The sequence below is a fragment of the Mus musculus genome, chromosome 5 (genome assembly GCF_000001635.26).
Source record: "Mus musculus strain C57BL/6J chromosome 5, GRCm38.p6 C57BL/6J".
NCBI lineage: Eukaryota > Metazoa > Chordata > Mammalia > Rodentia > Muridae > Mus > Mus musculus.
In genome coordinates this window covers 81,058,886-81,086,850 of record NC_000071.6, presented here as the reverse complement: position 1 = coordinate 81,086,850, position 27,965 = coordinate 81,058,886, and the positions used below count along the sequence as shown (strand labels likewise).

Genomic DNA, 27,965 nt, shown 5'->3' with positions numbered 1-27,965 from the left:
GCCAGTTATCTCATTTTTCATGCCCTTAGAAATCTACTTAAGACATTAGATTCTTTAATCTTTTATTATATACACTTTTTTTTTGCACATGGCGATTAGAGGTTGTTTACAACTCAAAATAAACCCACTGCATTCTTCTCCTGGAGTTCAAAGCACCGTGTACTTAACAACTTCACTGTTAATTAGACCAAGGAGATAAAAAGTAACTCCTCTTGTTAATGCATGGAGTTAAAAAATACAGAACACAAAGCCAGAAGAAGCATCAGTTATCTGCTTATCCTACCAAAATGCAAGAGAACTCCAGGAATCAAAACCATGTGGGGAGGGATCTGAATAGTGCATCGGATGACAAAGGTTGTTCCTCCTATCCAAATGAAGTTCCTCCTATCCAAAGCCAGGATTTGTTACTAGGTTTCATCAAGGTTGCCTTGTGTAGATTCTCATTTCTCAGAGATTCAGAAATATTAATCAAGTAGACACAGAGGATAAGAGCCAGCTCAAGTAGGTTGAGCAAGCCTAAGGAACTACTCACAGAACTCAACACGAATAAGCTCTTGTTTGTTCTTTTTTGTGGTGCTATGGGTCAACAGCAGGATCCTATGTGTGTCAGACAGACACAGCACAACTGAGCTCTGCTCCTGTCCGCCAAACGGCCATTAGTTTGAACTTCTAAGATTTCTCTCCACCTTTCTACCATTAAATAGGAAGACCCTGAAATTCAAGACTTTATTGCCAATGGTGAAAAGTATACAGATGGCTTGCTATAGCCAGGAAAGGTGAAACACCTTTCCTAACTGCATGATCAACCAAACCTATCGCCATGCCCCTTCTAGCTTATTATAGCACTTAGACTTTATACACAATTGAGTATTGTTTCCAGACATACCCTATATTGGCAGCACAATGTATCCTTTCTCATTCCCTACCTTCTAGAGAATGTAAAAGATAAACAACAAAATTTCAGTACTTGCACTGTTCACCATAGGTCAAGTACACAACTCTAAACAATAATTCTCCATTTTATCAGGAAACAGTGAATTTGGTCATATTTATTAATGCTTTCCATTCACAATAGCTGCCTTCCTGGATTAACAGCTTAACACATAAAGCAAAACTTCATGAAACACATACTGGATTCAATGTTATTGAATATACATGGGCATAAGTGTAGAAAGGAAAACAAGAAGAGGAGAATGTGAATTTTCATCTTACGCACTGAGGATCCTTCAGAATACATGCATCTCAAAGGCCCTTTTTTTATTACATCTTTCCAAGTGTGTAATTACTCTGAACAAAATCTAAATCTAGATTTGGGTTCTTTACTACATTTGGCTATCTGTGATTCTGACTGTAGGGACCGTAGTTTAATAAAAGGTTAATTAACGCAGCTGTGGCCTACATGGAACATTTTCTAGGCTAAGATGATCTCAGTTCAGCTCCCTGAGAAAAAAAAAATCAGTTGACTGGAATTCTTGGCTTCCTCCCAGACAGTTTCTTGAAAAGGTTACCGGCTTAATTGAATGAAAGCGGAGTCTGCAACCATCAACAATTATCTATAGAGCAAGACTTGTTATTAGGCTGAATAAAATCAAAGGTAGAACCCAACCACAATTATGTATGGAGAAGTTTAGTTTTTAATACTGGCTAGATTAAGAGCATCTGCCACAACTGTGAAAATTTCCTAAAAGTCTAGTTTGTTTTTTTTTTCTTCCTGGCATAAAGGCACTGCACAAACATTTGTGTATGTGAACCATCTACTAAAAATGACTTCTATTTATTTAGAAACTGTCACGATTAAGTAATTAACTGGGAAGAAAGGAGAAAACCTACATGAAACTGACATTGTGTGTTTTATCCACAGCAATGAAGCCAATACCTACACTGTCTGCTCCTGCTTCTCCCCTTCTTTATAGGTGTACTGCTTGCTGTCCCATTACCTACAACTACTTGGTTCTTCCCAGAAACTCTTTCTGTTCCTTTGGAAACCAAATGGCTACAATTTTCATGCAGAAAATGTGAAATGACTAGTGTGTTAGTCACAATGGCATGTCATAGGCAGTGTCAGTACACAACATATAAGTAAGGCTTTTTGTTGAAACCACAGAAAGTGTCGACCATGATGCTGAAATGAATAGGACTTAGAAGCATAGATGATTTTCCAATTATACTGGACTTTGTTGTTTCAAAATGTTTTCCCAAGTATGCTTTATTAAAGACAACTACTCTATAACTCGAGTGTAATTATTAAAAGAATTAAGTCCCAATTGCTGGGTCTCTCAATTTTGATAGCAGCCCAAGATTTCGAATGCTCCATTATATTTAAACATTTCTTAAAACTGTATCTGAGTAAATTAGATTTATCTTCACAGCAATGCACAATTTTTAAAAGACATTTCTTGTAATTGATTTTCAGCAGATTTTTTTTAAAGTTAACAAAAGCTATACATACATCAAGGGCATAAATATATAAGCCAAAACAGGCAAGAGGTTTTGATTCCCTGGTGAAATGGTAGAAACGTATAGTTTAAAATGAAAGCAGAGGAAGAAAATCAAAGTCTTCCACTCTATTTTCCCTACTAGAGGTAAATCTCTTACCTGGTCATCATTGAGTAAGTGTGACTCTGCACAGGTCAGAGCCCCAGAATTCGGAAGATGAGGGTAAGAAGCCAGTCATTTGGCTGCTCTCCCATGTGAGCTTAGTTTAGCATAGGCCCGAACAAGGGTGATGACTAATGCACTGTTCAGGGAACGTAAAAGTAAATGTCTTCCATTAAAAAAAAAAAAATGGCTGCACTAGGGAATAACAGGGTAGTGAGTTTCGTACTTGTTCCCAATAAGACTAAAACATTCATGAGATAAAAATAGGATTTACTGAGAAACAGATTTCTAGTGAAGAAATTCAGACACTGAGCATAGTGGATTTCACACAAAATACATTAAGACATACAAACTGCATGATAGATGTACTATATATGCATAATGTATAAGAAAGAAAATTGTAATGCTGTAGCCAAAGACAACCAGTCATATGCCATGTGTGACAGTGATTAAAAATGGCTTTAGCTGTTGTATATTAAATATAACCTTCCTAGGTAACTCTTAACTCCTGAGTACCACTCTCAACAGAGGATGATGCTGAAAGACAAACTTCTAAAGATGCCATTCCAAGCCCTTTTCTGGTCTTTGTTTTACCAAGTTAGTGTGATATTTCGCTAACATCTCGAGCATCACTTGAAGTCTGATATCTAGCCTGGATGAACTTGGCTGCTTGAAAGAACAGTATTATTATTATTTTTTTTTTATCTTAAGCTTTGGATTTTCACATGCGTTCCCCTTTGCCTGAAGTACTTTGTTTTATTCTTTGGCAAACAGTACAGCTTTTAGAGCTTATTATAAATATTAATTCTGATGAAAGGATATATTGTCTTTTCCCCCTTTCTGTAGGTTAAGATGTCCTTGCAAATAGAATACGGTAACAACATGCTGTGTGTTGTATTTGATCATAATTCCTTAATCATTTTTCTTTCCTTCAGAATCAAAATACATACACACAACCAATTTCAAAATATTAATAGTTTGAGTCCTTAAACCACCTTAGTAAATCAATGCCTTATTTACTTTTCACTTAAATATGCATAAAGATATGGTTTAATTGTTTAATATTAGAAATCTCCTAAAAAGTTATGAGTTCAGGTCAATCAAATATGGATGTGGCTAAGTATACACTGGGTAAGTCATTCTACCACACACTTTTAGTGCAATTTTTTAAAACTTTGTTTACCCACTCTGATGTTCACATATATGGATATAAAAATAAAGTAACATGAAATAGCTTTTCCAAAGTCAGAAAGACACAAAGTTTCCAAGGTAATATTCAATGCCACACTGTGTACTGCCACACTCTGTTCTCCCAACTAGACTCTACTTCAAACACAAACTACAGTTTTTAATCTCAATATGTTATTATGTATGAACACATAAATTAATAAGTGCCCACTAAAAAAGAGAATGGTGATTTACATAATTTCTGCATTTTAAAAATATCTTGATTAAATGTTTTAGTACAGGGCAACAAAGTATGCAGAGTTCATTTTACACATTCTTTTTTTTTTATCTCTCACTCACATAAATTCACCAAAGCACCATGGTTCAGATACTCTGCAATCCTTTTGTATCATTAGTAGTTTTTTTATTCAACAATCCATCTTAAACTATCTAGAATATACTGCTCTCTGCTGCTTGTTCACCATATATGGTAAGGAAAATGGTATGGTTATCATATATTTTGACATAATCATAAATGTCTCATAGATGCAAGTAAAATCTGAAGTTCCATTTTTACACTTCTTTGCAAGTCTCTGAAGCCTCTAGTAGATCAAATATTTATTCAAATGTTTCCTAAATTGAGTCATAAAGTAATGATTTTTGAAACTATAGGAAATGGAAATCTAATATGTCACACAGCTGTGCCTGGGAAGCCTACTTGAGTCTGCTTTGATTTGCATCACTGAATAATAGAATTTCCAACCAAATGTAGTATCTTAGCATATGAACAAGTTCAAAAAAGAAAGAAAGAAAGAAAGAAAGAAAGAAAGAAAGAAAGAAAGAAAGAAAGAAAGAAAGAAAGAAAGAAAGAACAGGTCTTAGGGAAAGATGCAAAGCAAACATTCCCGACTTCCTCATTTCAGGAGGCATTTTCTGGAGATTTCAGAATTGAACATGAAACTGTCTCTCAGCCCAATGGGGTTTCAAGCCACACAAATACCGTGAAGACAATGCAGAACACTAGCCAGAGGGAAAGTATGCTCTGTTTAGTTTGCTTGGAACCAGGAAGAAGTCTAACCAATTCTGAACAGTTAACGATTTTCTTTCTTTACACTATCATGCCATTCATTTTGATTTCTGAAAAGATGTTACACCAGCGAGAAGATACGGGTGCTGGAAGTTACTGGCATATATATACAGCATGAGCCAGTTTGAAGATAAACCCAACTGATAGAAGATGTGTAATTAGCTGTATTAATACAATACAAAGACTAATTAATCTATGGTTTACAGTTTGGGGAAATGGATAAAATAATGTACATTTTAAGGTTCATATAGAGTAATTATAATATAATAACATTACCGTTTTTATTGACTTTTACTTCAGGGTTAAAAGATATACTGAAATTTGGGGGAAATTCAACTTTAATATTAGGCCTTTGTTCTCCCAAAAGTGCCACCCACATAGCATACTATCTTTTTAATGTGTATTGTCTTGAAAATCATAATCATTTTTAAATAAATATCTGTTTCATGATCTTAATAGCCTATCTGTCTATACCAAATATACAAAGGTTACCAAAAGATGGTTTAAAACACCCAATGAAACACAGCACTAGTTAAAAATCATAAATACTCAAGCTATTGTATGTATTCATTTTCTTCCGTTTTTTCTGAATGTTGGAAACAACAGGATTTTTGTCTTATAGAGGTAAGTGATGGAATGATATCAGTATCTTGACATCTGGATCTATCATGAACTAAAAGAACATTAGTCACAAGAGGGAGAATGTGTCCATGATCAAGTTTAGAATATGGATTTAATAAAAATACCACATCTCAATCCTCAGGAATTCAAGATATTGGAAAGGGAAATAAAAGCGACGCATGTATTTGACAGTGAATGTGCTTCTAAGAGCTATCAGGAAAATCTGTCATTGGTTTTATGAAATATACATTAATAATTTTAAGACACTTTCATGCTCTGGTAGAAAATATAGCACTATAAATTTTTATGCGTTGATTGATGCTTAAGTTTGTGGGATCTGTGTGTGTGTGTGTGTGTGTGTTACAGACCTCAAGCATAAGAAATGAGGGTGCCAAAATATTAAACCCTTTGTAATAGTAATATTAAATGTAGTTTTTCAAAGGTATATTATTTTTTAAAAAAGGAGAATATGAGCTAACAGACAGACAAATATGCATCAAGTTTAGCTGTCTTTCCATGTTTAAAGTGAGATTTCAACTATGAAATCCCCAGTATTCCTCAGAATTTATAAACTCAATTTCTGTCAAGATTATATTTAGTGGATTGGAAAGTTAACATAAAGTATATCACAGGTAAATAGAAGTAAAACGGTGTTTGCCCTGTTAATATATCATTTGCTAATACTTAATATTTGATACAAAACAAATAAACAAATATATAAGCCAATCCTTGAACAATTATCTTTCAAGAGTTAAACAACACTCTTAAAATGCCAAACCCTTTTATTGGCTTATGAGCAAGGATGGATAAAAGATAGTAATGTGTAGCGCTGGTGCAGAAGAAGAAAACACACAGATTGCTAAAACCATCACTTCTGAATTTACTTCTGTGTTCTCTAAGAGAGAATACAGAAGGAGAGAAGCAACAATATTACAGCTTAATGAAAGAGTCAGACTTACTCATAGTAAAGAAGATGCACACACTAATGAGAGTGAAGGCTTATCAGACTCAGATTATGCCAACCATTTAAAGACAGATAAAATATGTCCAATTTTCTGAGGAATCGCCAAACTGATTTCCAGAAGGATTATACCAGCTTGCAGTCCCATCAGCAATGGAGGAGTGTTCCTCTTTCTCCACATCCTTGCCAGCATCTGCTGTCACCTGAGTTTTTTATCTTAGTCATTCTGACTGGTGTGAGGTGGAATCTCAGGGTTGTTTTGATTTGCATTTCTCTGATGATTAAGGATGTTGAACTTTTTTTTTTTTTTTTTTTTTTTTTTTTAGTGGTTTCTCAGAAAATTGGACATAGTTCTACTGAAAGATCCAGCAATACCACTCCCGGACATATACCCAGAAGATGCTCCAACTAGTAATAAGGACACATGCTCCACTATGTTCATAGCAGCCTTATTTAGAATAGACAGAAGCTGGAAAGAACCCAGATGTCCCTCAACAGAGGAATGGTTACAGAAAATGTGGTACATTTACACAATGGAGTACTACTCAGCAATTAAAAACAATGAATTTATGAAATTCTTAGGCAAATGGATGTATCTGGAGGATATCATCTTGAGTGAGGTAACCCAATCACGAAAGAACACACATGATATGCACTCACTAATAAGTGGATATTAGCCCAGAAGCTCAGAATCCTTCTTAGAAGGGGGAACAAAATACCTATGGAAGGAGTACAGAGACAAAGTTCAGAGCAGAGTCTGAAGGAAGGATCATACAGAGACTGCCCCACTTGTGGATCCATCCCATAAACCACCACCAAACCCAGACACTATGGCAGATGCCAACAAGAGCCTGCTGACAGGAGTCCGATAAAACTGTCTCCTAAAGGCCTTTGCCAGTGCCTGGCAAGTAAAGAACTGGATGCTTTCAATCATCCATTGGACAGAGCACAAGGTCTCCAGTAAATGAGCTAGAGATAGTACCCAAGGAGAACTAACCAGTACCCCCAGAGCTCCTTGGAACTAAACCACCAATCAAAGAAAACACATGGTGGGACATGTGGCTCTAGTTGTATTTGTAGCTGAGGATGGCCTAATCGGTCATCAATGGGAAGAGAGGCCCTAGGTCCTGTGAAGGTTCTATGCCCCAATATAGGGGAAGGCCAGGACTGGGAATCGGAGTGGGTGCACTGGTGAGCAGGCGAAGGGGGTAGAGGATAGGGGTTTTTCGGAGGGGAAACTAGGAAAGGGGATAATATTTGAAATGTAAATAATGAAAATATCTAATAAAAAATGACAGATAAAATATTGAAATTATTGGTTACGCTGTCTCGTGTGAAGACAGTGACCACCTGAATGACAAGTGTAAGGATAGTGAGTCAGGGAAGAGGGAAAAATTATCCCTATCCACTGGACAATATTGAATGACTTACAAAATAGATCCAACAATAAAAGTTAACCCTTGAAGATATGCCTGACTGAAGAAGAGCCCGAAGAATGAACACAGGGTGGTGTGACTCAAACAACTGCACTGTCAACTTGTGAAAAGAAAGAGTAAAGAGTCTAGTACTAGAAAGTTTAAATTCTAATCTTAAAAGCTTTTCTAACAACTTACTAACTCTGTGATAACATGTACAGCTCTAGGGAAGTACTTACAGCTTGGTACATGTTATCTTGGATACATGAACCATAGGTTAATTCAAATGATGTATTAGGAAATGCAAAGCATTAGGAGAATGATTGACAGTTCTGAGTTAAACTTAAAAGAGGAGTCTACCATCCATGTAATCAAAACATGCAATTCTCCCTTCTCTATTCCTTTGTATAACAGTAATGCTGACAGAAAAGTAAATGTGTTTAGCAGACATTCATAAAAACACAATAAAACAATTTTCATCTCTCCCTCAGAATATAAAATTAAAAAAATATATCAGCAAGTATAATTCTAACTTTTCCAAACCTATCAGATATATATAACAGGAAAATGAGTGAGTTAAATTCTACCTTGTTTTAACAAGATAACTGGCAGGATCATTTATGACAATGTTGTCTGGGAAATAAAAGATACAGGAATCAAATCAAATAGATGTGGTAGCGTTTTATGGGGAGCATTTTCTGAATCCTAAGCCAGTTGATGAGAACAAAGCTGTGCCTTGATGGCTGTAGGTATGGCCTCAAAGGGGATATGGACCCACATACTTCCTCTTCCAGCCTCACTTCCTCCTACCAAGATAAGCATTGCTGCACCACCATGCTGCCATGACTTGCTGCCTTGCAACAGGAACAAAGGCAATGAAGCTAATGATAGACTATATATAGCAAACAACAACAAACCAAATCAAAACCCCCTTTCCCTTATTGGATTTATCATAGGTGTTTAATTGTCAAAACTCAAATATAGATATTGATGACAGAATGAGCTGGATCATAGCAGAAAGTCTAGAGTACCCAGCTGTAAATAATGTGACTTCTAACAGCTACTTCATGACAGAATCTGTTAATATGAGAAATGTCTCCCTCAGGAATTTTACAGTCGTGAGAAACAATACTTGGATAAGAACCAGTGGCAAATGGGTTAGCTGACAGACAGTGTCATTCTAACAACCCCTATATTCATCTCAAAATTTGTCAGTCACTAGGTCACTATATTCTTGCTATGATTGGAAAACCATTTCCATAGATTATGCATCCCATTTTTTCATAATATAAAAAGTACAAAATATGAGCACAACAAGAAGATCCAGAAATTAAAAGATAATTATGGAAGCCAGTAATGCTGCAGTATACACTCAGATGGGACAAGGACAGAAACAAACAAACAAACAAACAAACAACCCAAATGAATGAATTGCTGAGGGATTTATGAGGACAAAGTGTGACTGGCTGGTAAAACAGAAGAGTTCTGTTGGTGATGGGACCTTGCTACCCAAGAGCCTGAGGCAGTGGAATCATACATTTCAGACCACATATTGTTTCACAGCAAAACTCTGCAAGGTAGGATTGTGGGAGGTGTAAAGAGTTCAAAGTGTGGATGGCCAGAAGAACAGATCAATTCTCGACGCCTGTCCATCTGATGTTGGTTTAGGGGATAAACATTAGTTCGTGGACTTAAGCATGGTAGCGGTTGTTTAAATACTAAGGGGCATTTTGTCAAAATCCAAGAATAATTATAGTTTCCTGGCATGTTCACACTTGCACAACTCTGCAGTTCAGAGTAAGCGGAAATCCCCAAGGGGTGGAACCTATACCACAGAACGATTCGGTGATTCAAGACTGAATATCTATTTTGTAGAGCAATAGTCTCAATAAGCTCACCTCTCTCTCTCTCTCTCTCTCTCTCTCTCACACACACACACACACACACACACACACACACACACACACACACACACACGAGCTCTTTCTTCCCCTCCCTGCCTCCCCATCATTCCCCTCTCTTTATATGCCTGTGTCTCCCTGTGCCTCTTTGTTTCCTTGTCTGTGTCTTCCTGTCTCTGTGTCTCTCTGTCTCTCTCACTTTTCTTCCTGACTTTTCTTCTCTCAATCAAACCTTATTATATAGATGCACTATTTGTAGAAAAACTGTGAGTTTCTGGTTTATAACCTGTGAACTTTGGGTCTGGAGAGAGGAGCACAGATTCAAACTCACTCATTGGGGGCACATATTTGAGGCTTCAGAATGTAATGTCAAAGGTCAGACTGACTGACCCTCCTCTTAGAAATGGGAGTGAAAGGTAAGCTATGGAGTCAACACTTCTTCACTGGGCCCTCGTGCAATGATTCTGAAGTAAATGATCTCTCCTGAGGCTGGGAACAAAGGTCGTCATGAGGTTGAACAGCAGTGGAGACAGGAAGGGCTATGAGCAGAAAAACTTCCCTTTTCTAACCACAAATATGGATGATATCTCTCAACAGTTTATGCCACACTTTGACAAAGACACTGCTTATATTCTGAATTATGCCTGGTTAAAAACGAATTAGAAGCTTAATTTTAGGGAAAAAAATGTTCAGTCGCAGAACCATGGCGATTTAGAGCTACAAAAGTCCTTGGAGACCAACTGGTTCAACACTGGTAGATACAAGAATTTTTAAGTTTAAAGATAAATTTCCAAGCACCACCTTAATTAAAATTACAAAATGATTCTGAAATATTCTAAAATAAACTGAGCAATCCGTAAGCCATGTAGTATTGATTGGGAAAGCTGGAAAGGTATACGTTCAATTGAAATGCACACACATCCCAGTGAACTGAACATGTAAACACTTTTCTGCCATCAAAAATTAGGCTTCTCTTCTGCTGGCTCTCCACCCTGTAACCCAGTCAGGAAGCTTTAATGAATACCCACGGGGAACCTACAGCGCAAAATATTCCCTGACCTATTTGGAAATGAGACAACAGTCCCTCTTGGAATTAAATCTTTGGTGCAAAGATTTTCCTGTCTTTTTTCCCAGCAAATGAGAATCATGTTCACCACTGGAGAGACAACACCAGTTACTTACCCCCAATGAGTAGACTGTGTAAGTACCCAGGAGGTTTGAAACAGTCAGAGAGTCAGATAATGAATGCGTTATTTATAGAACAAATACAACGGTAAGAATCAAATAAACACCAAATCTTTGTAGTTGGGGATAGCCAGCTCCGAGAAACAAGAAAAATAAAGCCTTGTGCATGGGTCACAATCATTAGGATGATTTTGTGTATATCTGCAAAACTCTTGCAGGTTAATTTTTAATTACTGAGGAAGAATTTTTTTTTGCCAAGAGTCTTTAGGCAAACATCCAAAAACAATTACATGTAGACCCCCCCTCCCCCCGTTTAAAGGACCCTGGTAAATCTTGAGAAATCAGTGAGATTCTCTAATGATTTACAAAGCTAGCTCACAGAAACTTGAGTGGAAGGGGTTGTTATTGAAGTGAGGAGCAAAAGAAAAAGGAGGTGTGAAGTGCTTCAGCCAAGGCGTCGCCACCTCCCTCTGAGTTGGAGTGCAGAAAATGGAAGCATATTTCTACCAGGCTATTCAGCTCACTTTTGAGATACCTACTCACTCCCACAAGATGCTCCTGGATGACATCACTTGACTCAGCTGGTAGTTAATGAAAACAAACAAACAAACAAACAAACAAACAACAATTCAATGTGTTTTCAGAGTGAGAAGGAGAGAGATTAGTGATTTGGTGAGCAAAAGAGAGTATCATCTAGATAATTGTTTGTTCTTTGTTTTAAACTAGATTTTAATAAACCTCATGGTACTATAACATCAGGGTTGTTTAAAAAAAAAACAAACTATTCAAAACTCTCACTGACTCCATCCAAGAAGGTAATTAACTTCAAATTTTGAGACAACTGAACTCCCAACTGGAAACGTCCAGGACACAGAGTGAGCAAGTGAGCTATTAACTGAGTCTGATGATATGCTGGAGCCTTCAAATAAATAACTGGGATCAATTTGAAAAATTAATGGGGCACTCACATCTGAATAGATTATAACTACAGCCCTTACCACTAGACAGAACTGAAAAAGAGTCAATAGCTGCCATACAAAAACTTAAATCACTTAAATATAATAAATTTAGCATTTAAAATATATTAATTTTTATACTACTTTTTAAAATCTATCAAATCCCTTTTGTTTTTCAAATCTTGAGAGGTCCTGTTTACTGTCACTATGGAGTGACACACTGTCAGTAACTTAGTGTCAAGAATAGCATGGTAACTTTCATTCCTTTAACCTTCAAAAGTATTTGCTGTTTCTTAAAGTTAATGAATATTTAAACTGACTTGAATGGCTGGTACTGTAATACACACTTTAAAAATAGGCAACTTATTCTTTATCAAAACTTTAGGAAAATAAACTTACATAAATAAAAATAAAACTGACCACGGGAGACCTACAATAACCTTTCAAGCTAAAAATAATAGCAATAATTCTCGATTTGACTTTGTACATTTCCAAGATCAACAAGTTTAAAAGCTACAGCGCTACTATATTTTTCAATAAGGACTTGAACTTCCTGCCTATATCAGATTAACACAATATAGAGGATATTATATTTTTCAGAGAAATTTATGGGGAAAGGTTCAAATTAAGCAGTGTTTATCCCATTCAGAAGGAGGTCCTTGGTATGTCTCCAAGATGTCCAGCACAGGACTCTCCTTGTGAATGCTAACTTTTGTGTTCTCCTCTGCTTCCATCAGCCAGACCTTGAATTCTTCAATAAAGAGAACATGGCAGACATGATGCTATGAGTCTTCTGAAGGGACACCCTCAAATAGCATGCATATTTTTTGTGGTCACCTGGAATGACAGCTCTCTGAACTTTTTCTTTCCCAAGCACAGCTGTTAAGCTGGTAGAACTCCAAACCACTCACAGAGACCACATGTCTGTTCTCTAATTGACTCAGCTTGGTCACAGCCCTTACATCAATAGATTCCAGAAACAAGCATGTGAATAAAAGAACCTCCAGATGACTCTGGACCCCAGAACTCAAAAGCATACAAGCCTATTGACCATATCCACCTCCATCGTTGGAGAGTGGCAACTCCTTTATAGACACACCCTGTTGTAATTCTGCACAAATGCTTTAAGAATATACTAACATGTGTGTTATGTCCCCCCATGGGATTTGGAATTTTGCTATTATGAAGCAGCTGGCAAAAACATGATCTTTCCTAAGGTCATTTCTACAGTAGTAACAGCAGTTAGTGGTAGAATGGCATGCATAGCGATCTGCCAGATATACTATTCACACTTTACATGCATACTATCTCTCTATATACCCTACAAAACATTGTTAATATTCCTACCTTATAAATAGGAACACTAAGCCCTTGCAAGAGTATGTGGCTACTACTGTCCTTGAAGACCTAGGTGACAAATATTAGAATTGGTATATTCTTGGTGTTACATTGAAGAACTCCAATATTAACAAAGTACTGCCCATGTAGGAGAAACTAATGTGCATGCCCAAATGTGTTATTTTGTGTCTCTAAACAGGCTTTCTGTCTGAATCATCTGCTGGGGGAGGAGGTTACACCTGAATAAACTGCAATTCCTGGAGACTTCTGCAGTTTGCATGTCCTAATAATAAACAAAGTAGTTTAAAGGAGCCACCCCATGGTTACCTTTCTGAATTCTCATACAATCATGATGAGGATGACCTTGTTTTGTCCACTTGAGAGACGAAACTGAAATCAGATTAGTGTTCATCACACACAGGAGTGATGACAATGACTGTGAGTCTGGGCTAATCTTTCCCCAAGGAACTCACCAAGTATACGAGGAAGGACCGAGGCTACTAACCAACTGACTATAGCACTGCCCCCACCCTGCCCCAGCTATCTCACCTCTTGCTTCATGGTATTTAATGAGCAATAGCCTTAACTAAAGGAACACGCCTTCCATTCTCTTACTTGGTGTGTCTTTGGAAGTTCAGGTTAATCATCTTGACTGTTGCACAGAATTTCCTGGGAGGTGCTGATTCAGCCAGAAAACACATTCCCGTTTGCTCTGGGCTTTGCTTCCTTCCTGCATATGGGATGCACAGGAGGTGGCTAGCCTACCAGAAGCTACTCTATGATACTGATGGGTAAAGTCACAGAAAACATGTTAAAGGGAAAGGGGATGGCAGGGATAATAATCTCTAAAGATCATGGTGACAGCAGAGAACCACAGTCTGCTTACTACTGAACTTCCTTTTCAAAAGGACAGAAATGCACTGCCATGATGTTTAATTCCTTAATATCTTAGCTTTTTTGGTAAATTCCATCAGATACAGTCAAATCTTATGAATGGATTTTTTTAATTTGTTTGTTTTATTGCTGCCTCAAATAGACAAAGCATCAAAATATCCAATTTATACCTAATAACAAACTTCACCCTATCTTAGCCCCAAAGCAACATCCTTCATTTCCAGGATGACTGTGTGAACTTGAAGACACACATGGAGAACGTAACTGCTCAGAGTGAGTAGCGCTGCTTGCATCGTATTTAGGCAAGGTGAGATGGGCAGGGGAACTCAGGAAAAAAATAGAAAAGCTGAGGAAGAATGAAAATTGCCACAGTTAGCCGATGCTAAGCTGCATGCTGGGCACGTACCATACAGCGAACCGAGAAATTCTACCTATTATTTACACGGTGACAGATAAAAGAAAATGAGGTGGAGCTCGATAAACAAGCTCTCTTCTAAAGTAGATTTAGACACTATTCATCCCCTCGCTTTCAGCCCAGAAGCCTGCTTAGCTGACACTGTGAAATAAATTCCGACCCTTAGAACATTTCGAGGAGGAATAATGTTCAAAACAGGCTCAGGCTTTCTTTTGCTTCTCTTTGAAATTGATTAGGTGTAGGTTCAGATGAGATACAGGTTGGTGTCTCAAAGAAGAAAGAATGTTTTTAGAAAAATACAAAATAGCTAATTTAAGTTGTCCAAATAAAGAGGGTACTTAAGATTTTGACTTGATAGTGTAGCTACGAGAGATTATAAGTACCTTGCATGGTGGGCCCACAAACAAATCAGGCCAGGTCAAGATTCAGTAAATTATCAAATGATGCCAAAAGACAATTGATTGTTTCATATTAACTCAACATTTTCTGTTAAAGTCAAACTGATTACAAAACAGTAGTGAAATTTATTTCTTAAACCACCTTCAAGAAACCCTAAATGGACTAAGGCAATAGAAATAAAATCACTGATGGCTTCTTAGGAAGTAACAGACATTAGATTCAGGGCTGGAAAGAAATGTTACATAAGCAGTAATTTAATTTAACGTTTCAATTTAAGGCATGCCCGGTCACATGCGACTCTCTGAAATGAAGCATTTCAACAGCTCGCCATGAGTCTGCTTTAGAAGGTAATCTGAAAATCTATAAGAGCAACAACAACAACAAAAAAATTTACTCTGCAACAGCACTTGCTCTAAATGCTAAGACACAGAGACAGGCAAATAAGAATGATCCAGCTCAGTGAGCCATGCTACACTGCAAACACAGGAGAACTCACACACCAAACCATTCAAGGGTTTTTGGACCAAGGGACTGCAGTGTCCATGCTGAAGTCTGCCCATAGCTCAAACTTCCCCAAAGCACAATCCAGGCTGTTTTGTATATAACAGTTTTACACTCCCTTAAAACTTAAAGATTTTTAAGGTCAGTTCCTTTCTTACTGACTCTCTGATTAAAGGAACAGTTGCAGGGTGGAAGCTGGTGTTTCTTATATATTTTATTTTGATTTCAAAATTACCTTTATTTACTATTTATTTGTGTGTGCTATGTGTGTGTGCAGAGATGTGTCATAGAGTCCAGTAGTGGTCAGGGGATGACTGACAGCAGTTGGCTCTCTTCCAGATTGTGGTTCCAAGGGATTGAACTCAAGTCATGAGGCTTGGCTGAAAGCACTTTTACCTGCCAACCTGTCTTACAGCCACCTCGAATATATAAAGTAAAAATAAATAAGGACATTCCAGTTCTCATAACAAGCTCAATGAGTTTGTTTAAATAGTGTAAAGAGAGAAACGAGGTCACTATGGAGAGAAACTCCAATGTACCTTTAAAGACAAAAGACTCCACGAGAAATTCCAGTAGGGTCAGAGAGTAGGGGACCATTCGCCTTTCAAGAACTCTGGAGTTTCCCAGCTATATGGAGACATAAAACCTAAATTCAATGAATATTGTAATATAATGTCCTGCTGTCATTCCTGACTTGACGGATATTAGTGTTCATTCAGACTTTTAGAATCATTTGTATTGCCTAAGAAAACAAATAGTGATTACTTGTAAACCTTAGTTATATTGGTGTTACAAGAATGTATTTGGAGGCCGGGCGTGGTGGCACACACCTTTAATCTCAGCACTCGGGAGACAGAGGCAGGCTAATTTCTGAGTTCGAGGCCAGCCTGGTCTACAAAGTGAGTTCCAGGACAGCCGGGCTATACAGAGAAACCCTGTCTCGAAAAACAAAAGAACAAAAACAAAAACAAAAACAAAAACAAAAAAAGAATGTATTTGGAGATTTTATATATATATATATATATATATATATATATATATATATAGCACTGAGTATATAAAATGATACACAAATTAATTCTATGATTTACTTGGAAGACTGTACAATGGTTTAAGAACATCCTGAAAAAGATGCGTGCTCCAATATAAGTCTAAGAAAAAAAATCAATAACTTCAAATTGTAACAATAGGTGAGAATCACCATTTCAGTAATTTTTAATTCTTGTCACAACTAATTCTGGTCATTTATTTATCTAAGCTTTAAAATTCCTTTGTTAAAAAACTGAATGCCCTTTAAAAGTTGAGAAAAGAATGAAACATATTTATAGAATCTATGTAACACATATCATCACACAAATGCATCTGGTTGCGCACTTAGGAAAGCACTCAAGGCAGCTATTTATGGGAGCATCGTTGAGCTGCCACAGAACATCTTTCATGTGCTGTGGTCACTCCTGACCCCTCATGATGTAGCTCAGTGCCTGACATGTTCTGAGAACTCAAAATTATGTGCCAAAGTAATGGCTATAAAAACTTTGAAATTAAAAAGTAGCTGTTTCTTTGATATTAGAACCATAAATTTTCATGAGAAATTTGCTTAAACATATATAAGCAGGTTCAAGGGTCTTTCTTGTATAAAAGAATCTTACATTGGTACATTATTGTATATATTATTTGTTTGGAAGTCAATGTATTAGTCTAGTAAGCAGTTTCCATTTGTGTTGGGCTATATACTATAAAGTGTATCTTTCCCATAAACATATAATGAATGTCAATGTCATACAATTAATAATTCTATTAATAGTTAAAGGAACTAATTTCTATTTTGAACCATTAGTAGTCATACAAACATATACTATAATCCCATTTAGGAAGAAGTATTGCTATCCTGTAAAGTGGATGATAAAATGGGTTAAATTATAGCTATAAAATTCCTAGTTAGGGAATATTAATTATCTTTTACTTTGGATAAAAAAACTAAATCTGCATTAGAATGAGATGTACTAAAGTCAATGATGTCAAGTCCTAACTGAAATACCTATGTAAATAGAAATGTACAATGAAATCAAGTAAACCTGCTCACATATCAACAGACAGCTCCTCAGTTTCGTGGGTTGTGGTCCTTAATACATGGGAACAGAGCAACTATGGAACTCACTACTGACATCTGATTCAAGTTATCAGCTACCACCAAACTGCCCCCAATAATTCATCTGCTTATTTACAATGCACTGTTCTATCAAGAACTCTTCCCCATCACCTGTTTTAAAAACAGAGAGCAGCTGGGCTAATTTACAAATAAGGGACTCGGGGGTTGAAGGCAACAAGGGAGCAGAACCAGAAGCTCCTGGCAGCTGTGAATCAAGCTCAGGAGCTCCACCCTTTCACGACATTAGAAAAGTCAGCTGTCGTCTCAACAGCTGGCAAGTAGCTGATGAAAATAAGGTCCTAAAAGAACCGTAGATTTCATCTAGAAGATATCCATCCTCAAGAGGCCAAAAGAGACAGTAGGATTAAAAGATGTGATAAGAAAGGGAAAGGAACAACAGAGCAAGCTAATGAATGAATGAGAACACACAGATACTAATGAACGGTGGCCATAACTTCTTGCTTCTATTAAGAAATCCTATAACCTGAAATATCTTTTCACACGTAAAACTATGTTCTAGAAGGTGTTTTACAACCCTATCAGAAAGTAAGGACGCAAAATTGTCATTTGAAGTACTTCCTCGGTCTCACGTCTGTTTGCTACTTAATGCTACTGCTGTGTTGTGGATGTGTTCAAAATAAAGTGTGATAATTATAAACAGGAAGGCATTGTGACAAAGTTTAAGATGAGGACACTTGCTCCTCTAGCAGGAAGCATTTTGTGCATGGCATTTTCCACAGGCACTTATCGATTTAGCCAACATAGACTAGTGTCGACCACGTGCCATGCAATGATCAAAGAAACCATTCAGGAAGCATGCTCCTGGCCTTTGGTAATGTCATGTAACACCTAACCTAATGACAACACTGCTTATGGTACTCCAAAACAACAGAAAGAAAGCCACTCACTGCACTGGGGACAATGCCAGGGAGAGAAATGCAGAAGTAAGAGGCTAACTATAAAGCCTGGTACACGGAGGTAGCATTCCTAACTTTAAAGACTTTATAGACTTGATCTATAAAGACACCTTTTAAAAGTGGCTTTCTGGAGAAGGACGGCACACGCAAATACAAAGGACATGATGGATGAGCAGGGGAGCAGGCAGGGAGACAGGAAGGATTTGCTGAGTAGCACTCAAAGGTTCAGTGGAGGCTAAACCCCTTACATGTGTAACAGCATGGATCCATGCATCTATCTGAGTATTCGTCCACTGCCCTTGACAGTCTGTCAAAGGAAACCAAAAGCAAGAGCAAAACCACATTGCTTCAGATAAAAAAGGCTGAGAAGCAGAGAGAGAGAGAGACAGAGACAGAGACAGAGACAGAGAGACAGAGACAGAGAGACAGAGAGAGAGAGACAGAGAGAGAGAGAGACAGAGAGAGAGACGGAGAGAGACAGAGAGAGAGACAGACAGAGGCAGAGACAGAGAGACAGAGGCAGAGATAGAGAGACAGAGACAGAGAGTCAGAGACAGAGAGACAGACAGAGAGACAATGCCCAAGATGCCACCACCTCACTGGGTGCTGCACACAAGCCACTCACCAGTTTTCAGGGCAGTTCTTCAAATCAGCATCTGCAGAAGAGTAAGGAAAAGGAGAGGTTTATGTGAAGAATGACCTCTTTTTACTTAAACTCTTCACTTATCTCTAAACAAATTAGTTCACAGAACCAAACAAAACCAGTTGAATGCACACTACGTAAACATGAGTGGGGGTGAATGAGAGCAGGAAAGCAGAGAGGCACACAAATCAAAGCAGCCATCGTGACCATGGCACACATGAATGCTCTACAAAGATGGTTTTATGCTCCCATTATTGGCTACTGCTCAGACCCCATTCTATATATGCCAGAATGGCAAGTTCCACTGCGGAAGAAACTCTGTTGTAATGGGGGAGGGGATTTGATCTGTATGTCTCCAGTTACCCAACTCCAGGAACACTCACTTTGTTACAGCAAAAATTGGTTGTATTTTACACATACATTCTTCCATTGCACAACAATCTTATTAGATGTTAATTTAATTGTTTCTCTTTACCAGAAGTTCAAACTCACATAAGACTCATAGAATTCATATATTTATACATGTATATTTCTGTGTAGAAAGAGAAATAAGCATGTGCATTCTATACTTATTGGTTTATAGTAATGCAGACTCTGTAGAAAAAGAAAAAAAATCTGCATCCTACCCATAATTTTGTTCAAATGACATTTACTGAGATTCTATCCAATGAGTATTAATATCAACAAAACATCTTTAGAAACAAAATATGTGCAGCGAGCAGATGATCTGATATACAAGCTTAATCCGCACTACTCTACTGTTAGATCAATAGAAAATAATCCCTCCCCTGTAATCATATTTACTACTACATAAATCACTGTTACTGGAGACAGCCATTAAACTTTCACAGATAAAGGTCTCAAACTGAACTCTATAACCTGAAAACATTCATTCTATACAATAATGACAGCCTGGGAGAGTTAAGTAGATCTGATGGTAATGAGTGATCCAAGTCTTTGCAGTTTGTCAATTAATGAATATGTTTAAAATGCAACACAAATTTAGCTTACTGTAGAAGAAAAAGTTAATAAAACCCAGGGCAGTAATTCACTGCAGTATTACAGTAGTAAAGTTAAGCTGAATAAAATCAGTCCTAATAATGTGGTTAGTTTTATTAGATTGCTAAGGGAAACAATATCCTTTAAATGATTTTATAGTGACAGTATTAAAATCAACCTTGAGGTCCATTCAAAAATCAGACAAAGTAGCCTTTTAATATTACTTGTCAAAATTCCCACGGGCATAAATGTTTATGAAGGAAGAGGACCAAAACTGGATTCTTGAATAGTTTGCTTTCAAAATAAAATAAGGGATTTAATGAAATGCAAGTTTTAGAAATACAAATTTCTAACTTAACTATAAAAATCACATTTCGTTTAAAATATACACCATTTGTACTCATAGATACCACTAAGGGGGCTCCATCTTTCTCTCTTCCACAAACTTCTCCCAAGAGAAGTGTAACTCTAGGCAATCTTTTCTTCATTCATTCCTTAGCAATGCCTGCGAGAGGAGAGATAACTTTGTGGACAGACCTTGAAAGTCAGTCATTGATGTCAATATTCTTCACTTCAGAAAAAAATGGGATAAAATATCCATTCATACATGACTTGGATATATTCTTGCTTTGGCCTGGATACATTTAGCTCTTGAAAGAGAAGCCTACAGACAGCCACTTGACTTCAGGTCGAGACTGGTTTTAGGGCTGTGGTATACTAGTAACAGATCAATTGGTTTAATCAACAACTGGTAATTTTATTTATTTCCCATTTGGTTTGAAAGTCAAATGCTTAGTCCAATACACAGTAGGGACACAGGGGTGTTACCAATTCACCCACAGAAATGTTGCTCATCTATAGATGTCTTCTTAGTATCACCTTTTCTAGTGACTATTCAATGGATGACCTTGTTGAAACTGTGTCCCACCCCCCACCCACGCCCCAGTGTTTCTAATGCTATTTGTAAACTTCTCATCCCACTTTTCCTTTTTCCAACCAATCTTCAAAACAAAGCCCATAAACCCAGGGCTATGCATTGGCTAATACACCTGTGGAAAGTGTCTTACATAGATACATTCTCCAATACCTCAATCATAATTTTTTCTCAAATTGCATCAGAAAATTGATATCTACTTTAATATAAAACTAAATATTTTAAACATTCAAGAATATATTAATACATCACTAAGAGTATGGCAGTGTGTAAAAATGAAACCTCCTATATATTTTATTGACTCAAGAAATAACTGCCCATTTCTAAGCAGTTCAGGGGAAAACTGTTTGCCAATAGCCTTCAGAAAGTGAAGCATATTACTTGTATGCTGGGAGTTTCTGGGTTGTTGTCTGCACTGCTAGACTAATGTTCATGAAAATTTATACAATTGTTTCACTGGAATATTCCTTGGTGACTTAACCAGACCTTGGTTTAGAGGACGTTTCAGATGTTATTCTTGAGGCCAAGCTTCTGGAAAGGTCATTAGTCACTGTTTAGAATATCAAGTGTGTCCTTTTGTTTTAAATATAAATCAGAATATAAGAATGGTGAAATAGCTGGGTGTGGTGGTGCACACATTTAATCCCAGCACTCGGGAGGCAGAGGTAGGCGGATTTCTGAATTCGAGGCCAGCCTGGTCTACAAAGTGAATTCCAGGGCAGCCAGGGCTACAGGAAACTGGTGTGGTATGAGACTGAATCTCAGGATTGTTTTGATTTGAATCCTGATGACTAAGGATGTTGGACATTTCTTTAGGTGCGTCTCAGCCATTCGAATTTCTGCAGTTGAAAATTCTCTGTTTAGCTCTGTTCCCATTTTTTGATAGGGTTATTTGGTTCTCAGGAGTTTAACTTCCAGACACTGCTGCTGATGTCAAGAAGTACTTTCTGACAGGAGCCTGATACAGCTGTCTCCTAAGAGGCTCTGCAAGATCCTAACCAATACAGATGCAAATGCTCAAAAACAACCATCAGACTGAGTACAGAGACCCCCAATGAGGGAGTTAGAGGAAAGACTGAAAGAGCTAAAGGGGCATTAACTGGCATCAATGAGAGGGGAGACCCTTGGTCCTGTGAAGGCTTGATGCCCCAGTGTAGAGGAATGCTAGGGCAGTGAAGCGGGAATGGTTGGGTGGGTGGGGGAGCACCCTCATATTAACAGGATAAGGGGGGATAGGATAGGAGTTTGCAGAGGGGAAGCTGGGAAAGGGGCTAACACTTGAAATGTAAACAAAGAAAATATCCAATTTTTTAAAAAGATGAAATAAAGACATACTCCTTCAAAAAAAAAAGATGAAGAAGAAGAAAAAGAAGAATATGGAAACTCTCACGCAACGTACATCCTTCTGTATGGCAATTAACACTTGTGTGTTTCAAAAACACTGGAGCACAACTTAATCAGTCTGAAAGACATCTGTTCACCTCATTTAACACATACTTACTGAACAACAACTAGATGCTTAGCCCTTGGTGGACAATGGATATTCAACAGGGCTACACAATAGATACAATCATCCCACACTGGGCTTACAATAGGCATGGGGAGTCAAATATTAAACACATAATCAAGCAAATAAAATAAAGAATAAGTGCAACCCTGGAAGCAGGGTGGGGTAAGAGCATGGCATCTGGGGGGTGAAGAAGGGTAAAGACAAGAGTTTGTGTAGATTCTGAGTATAATGGATCACAAGGAAAGGAACACTGGCTGGCCTCCACTAGATTTTGCCAAGTGTGAGGTAGTGTGAGAATAAGCACAAAGACAGACAGACAGAAGCCAGTGCTTGGACCATTTGGAATTGTACTTGAAGAATAATAGAACGAAAGGAACTAAAAGAGCAGTAATACTGAACAACAACAACAACAAACATGGCAAATACCAAAACAATGTGGTGATTTCCAAGATATACTGTACTACATGTAGTTTATTTTTACCAAACAATACATCAGTATGGAAAGTAATATAACAACCAAGCTCTAAGAATTCCTGGACCATCTCATTGTGTTTTGGCACTCACTAGAATCTTCACAAGATGTTCTAAATAGTTTTACTAAAACATCAGAAGATTCAGATTTAAGAGAAACATGTGTGAGATTAAATTACCAATTTAGTGTTAATATTCTGAGTTTCTAAACTTACAAATTCAGTAAGACATACATATTGAAAGCAGTTTAAAAGCTTGTTCTTTCCAACATCAGACACTAAAATAGGTTATATTTAAAAGGTAACTCTATGCCAATTATAAAGTATGAAATTGATGAATGTAGTTCAATATATTGATGCCTAAATCAGGAATCTACATGTTGTCCAAATTTCTTAATATTTTTTAAAAGGCTTTGCTTATCACTCAAGATCATCTGGAATCTCTACTGGACCACATTATCTCATTTTAAAAAATCGATCCTAGATGTTCATAGAAACTGCCACAATCTTCTCTGTCTTTTTATTTTTCAAGTTTTCTTAATTATTTGAAAATTACATTCAATATACTGTGATCATATTCGCCCCCACTCTACCTTTAATTCTTCCCAGATCCACTCCAATCTCTCCAGCCCCTTTCAGCTATTTGTCCTCCTTTTTTTCTTCTTCTCAAGCAACCCATAAAGTCAATTTTGTACTGATTAAGTCCTCATGGGTGTGAGGCCAATTACTGGAACATGGTCAAAATATCAGGAACAATGGTAAGGAGGGAGAGAGGAAAGGAAGGAAGGAAGGAAGGAAGGAAGGAAGGAAGGAAGGAAGGAAGGAAGGAAGGAAGAAAGGGAGGGAGGGAGGGAGGGAGGAAGAGAGGGACGGAGGGAGGGAGGGATAGAAGGGAGGGAGGGAGGGAGGGAGGGAGGGGGGGAGATGATAGACTGACCGAGCCTACAGAAACATATGCACATAGGTCTAGATATCAATTAAACTTCCTTAATTTCTGCTTTGAAACATATAATTCATTAATATGAAAAAGAAACCAATGCAAGTAGATCTCATTTCAACATTAGTAGGATAAGAATAAAGTAACATTGACCATCTGTCCTTCAGTTTTATATGTTCCAGGAAACTTTACATTGACATGTAGGTGAGATTATCCATTAGGCTTGGGGAGGGTTGCAAGTGTGGCTCAGTAGCAGAGTGCTTGCTGGCTCTGAATGAGACTCTGTTTTATCCTTCCAGCATCATCAAAGGATAAGCAAACCCACCAACATGCACACAAGTCCTGCAAGATCAGTTAGGAAAACATGCCTTTACACACACACACACACACACACACACACACACACACACACACACCTCTCCTAAATTCCCGTCTAAGAGCCTAAAAGCCAGTGCAATAATACTGAGGAGATGTCTTTAATGTTGGCTAAGATATGAAAGCTGAACCCCTGAGAACTGTGGGAAGAAGTGTAATGGAAGATTAATCCTCCAAGAGAAGGAGCCAGACGATGTTTGCTTATTTATTTTCCTTTCTATCCAGAAGTTGTTTGCTTCCTGCAACAGGACACAAGCTGGAACTCATCATTGTAGAGTCAAGGAGAAACCCTCATTAACACATAATCTCTGGATGATCCCAGCTTCCAGAACCGTGAAAGGGGAATTTCTATTCCTTATAAATGAGTCATTCTCAAGTATTTTGGCCATAGTAACACAAATGGACTAAAACAACCCTAACTACCTAGGTCTGCAAACTGACGTGGTGTCCTAGGATGCACGGATGCACGAAAGCAAACAGATTTGCTGACTGGTGCTTGTAAACTAAGCAGCCAGTTCTGCCTCCAGAACCTACTTTCCTCTTTTCTAAGTCCTAAGTAATAACACTTCCATTTCAGAGTAGTTTTGTTTAACTGTTTTAAGAGTGAAGTGATACACTGGGGGGGGGGGGAGAAATTCTATTTTTCTTTGATGCTAAAAAGTCCTTGCATTCAAATAGCACTTATACAATTTTAAGAAAAAAAAATGTACTTCTTGTGGTTTTCTTGTTTTTCCTTCTCTTCCCTGGCAATCTACTTTGGCATATTTTATTACTCTTTCTCTGTTTGTATGTAAGTGGGCAGGCAGCAAGCAAGGGAGATGGAGATTTAGACAGTCAATCACCCTGCTCACTCAAGAGTTTTAAATGTTCTGTTTGTTGTCTCCTGGGAGAGCAGCATCCATAGTAACAAATGCAAATGCATTTACTTTAGGGCTATTTTAATAGCCTTCAATGGAGTAGGGTGGGGGGAGCTATGTGTAGATTCATGTCTCTGGGCTCTAGGGATCAGCAATAATTTAGTCTTTAAATAATAATGGCTAAAGCTTCATAAGTTGTAGTTTGATCTGCATTAAGCAGTAAACCACATGTTTAGCATCTATGAAGCACCCCTCTGTCTACTCTCAGAGCCCTAAAAATACACCTTGCATTACATATGTGGACCAAATGTCTTGGGTCTGCATGAATATTTCATCATTCCTACTTAACTTTGCTCCCCGGACCAATTGTTGCATAAAACACTGAATACAAAGAAAATCCGATAGCAGATACTTCCCAGGAGCAGTTTCAAAGAGGAGACCCAGACACTCCACAGGATTTCTTAAAGAGAGACTTTCTACCAAGAAGTGGAACTAATGTCTTCCTGCAGAGGAAGCTGGTGTGCACATTATATATTCAAGAGAGTACAAAATGTGCCCCATTCAGAATAAGGGTATTCTGTAACTGGTAGGTGTTCAACAATCATTTTGTTTGAGAAATAAACATATTACACTTTTGTAGGCCATTGAGTCCTTATGATTGTATGTAGTACTTGTACCAATGGCCACTATTCATTATTAACACGGATAGCATGCTTTTGGCTAAATATTGGTTTTGTTCTTAACAATAATTCTGTTCCAGCTTCATTTTGAAGATGAGGGTACTGAAACTCAGCTGTTAGGTAATTTCCCCTAGAATATTGCATTTTGAAGATTGGCATCAAGGTTCGCTTGAAACCAACCTCCAACTCTTAACTCTTTCCTTACTGTATCTAGCTGGAGCTAGCTGTTTTAGGTTGATCCTTAAAATATCTATGAAAATAGAATGATATTTACTAATAGAAGCAACCTGTGTAGAGGCTTTAAATTTTCCCAAGACATATTCATTTGCTTGCTCTATCTCTTACACACAGGGTTTAAAAATATACTTTCACCAAAAAATATTTAATTCTGATATTAGGCATTTAGGGAAACCCTGAAAATGAAACTCTACCAATAAATATAGATTATATTGAAACCCTGTCAAGGAGGCATGGGAGCTGGGCTTGCTGTAATACTTGCTTTGTGCTCCTGTACTCTAAGAACAAACGCTAATTACCGCTCAACCCTAATGCTAATCTCAGCATCTGCTAATTAAAAGATCACATCTTCTGCAGAGTCAGCATTACCATTCAAATGAAAACATTAATCAGTTTGAAAAATTCAAAATCAATCAGCTGTATGGGAGAAGTGGAGGTCTCCAGTGAATGGCTCTTCCCTCAGATGGCCACTGCCACTGTCACAAAAGTTATTCAGAAAAGAGTGTTGTTATTATTGTTGTTGTTGTTGTTGTTGTTTTTCCTGTGGTCCAGCACTGGGCTGTGACCATTTGATGACATGTGAGATTTATACACAAAAATCACAACACCATCTGGCTCCTGAAGAGGGCTGGTTTAACATTTGACGCACTAGAGATATGATTACTGACCAGAATTTAAAAATAGAGATTGCAGAGTTTTCAAATAGATAATGCAACTCGGTGAGCTATTTCCAGCATACTTATAACTGCAGAAAAGCTCAGTTGTATTAATTATTTTCCAGCTGTTTTTACTTTACATTTTGCTTCTTTAAGCTGATAGTTCTATTTTAAATAATCTTTACTAATAGCAGACCATTTAAAGTAAAGACCAGAATGTACTTCAGGCTTCTAGAGAAAGAAACAGGCCTCAGATTTGTCCAAGGATTTCCTTGTATCAGAGACAAAAGACTCTCCTCCTCTATAGCAAAATACAGATTTCTTCCCACTGTTACTACACAAATGGCCTTAAACTCATGTCAAAAGCTAAAACTACTATATAAAAATCAAGGCATTAATATAAAAATATGTTAACACTTTCAATTGCTTAATATTGAAAGGATGTAAGTTCTTAACTTTTCCTGAAATCTTAGTGAGTCCTCACAAACACAGACACACACACATTTGGATAATGGAAACATACCTCTCTTTTCAGAAAGCTGCTTATGATTCATGTATGTAAAGAAAACAGTATATGGAAGGCCAACCTAATTCTTGATCCGTAGCCAATGATACATAAAAGTTTAAGGCCTGGAGAAATGGTTCAGACATTATGGATACTTGTTGCTCCTACAGAAGACTCAGGGTGGTTCCCTGTACCCACATAGTGGCTCACAGTCATCCTTAACTTGTAGCTCCAGTTGCAAGGGATGTAATAGTTTCTTCTGACCTTTGTGGGTACCAGTCATACAGGTAGTATGCACACATACATGCAGGCAAAAATAAAATAAATCAATCTACAATATTAAAATATAGCTGTGTTATTAAATACAGCTATATTAAACATGTTATTATTAAATAAAATATTAGAATATAAATGTAAATGAATAAAGCATATTTCATTTTCAAATGGTGAAAATTATATATGGATTCCAGTGCAAAATGTTTCTAATACAATATTTGAGATATAAAGTCAAATTCTTGTCCTTCTTTATCTAAAATAAAATTCAGGCCTACAAGGATTTACAATAATGCTTTCATGCAGAAAAGTCATTTTGATATATAGCACACTTAGGAAACCTAGCTCCAATACACTTTATTAGATTAAAAAATGAATAACAACT

At 37.4% G+C, this 27,965-nt stretch overlaps 1 protein-coding gene across 39 annotated transcripts in view; it reads right to left on the bottom strand.

Annotated features, from left to right (window-relative positions):
• The window catches only part of Adgrl3 (adhesion G protein-coupled receptor L3), an 808,741-nt gene that overhangs the window by 740,975 nt on the left and 39,801 nt on the right, over positions 1-27,965 (bottom strand). For 31 of the 39 annotated variants that reach the window (XM_011249474.3, XM_017320921.2, XM_030254561.1 and 28 more), the window contains exon 2: positions 19,130-19,160. The exons of the other annotated variants lie outside the window; for them this stretch is intronic. The gene's annotated coding sequence lies outside the window, so the exon portion shown is untranslated. The remainder of the gene's footprint in view (positions 1-19,129; positions 19,161-27,965) is intronic. 39 annotated transcript variants of the gene reach the window in all.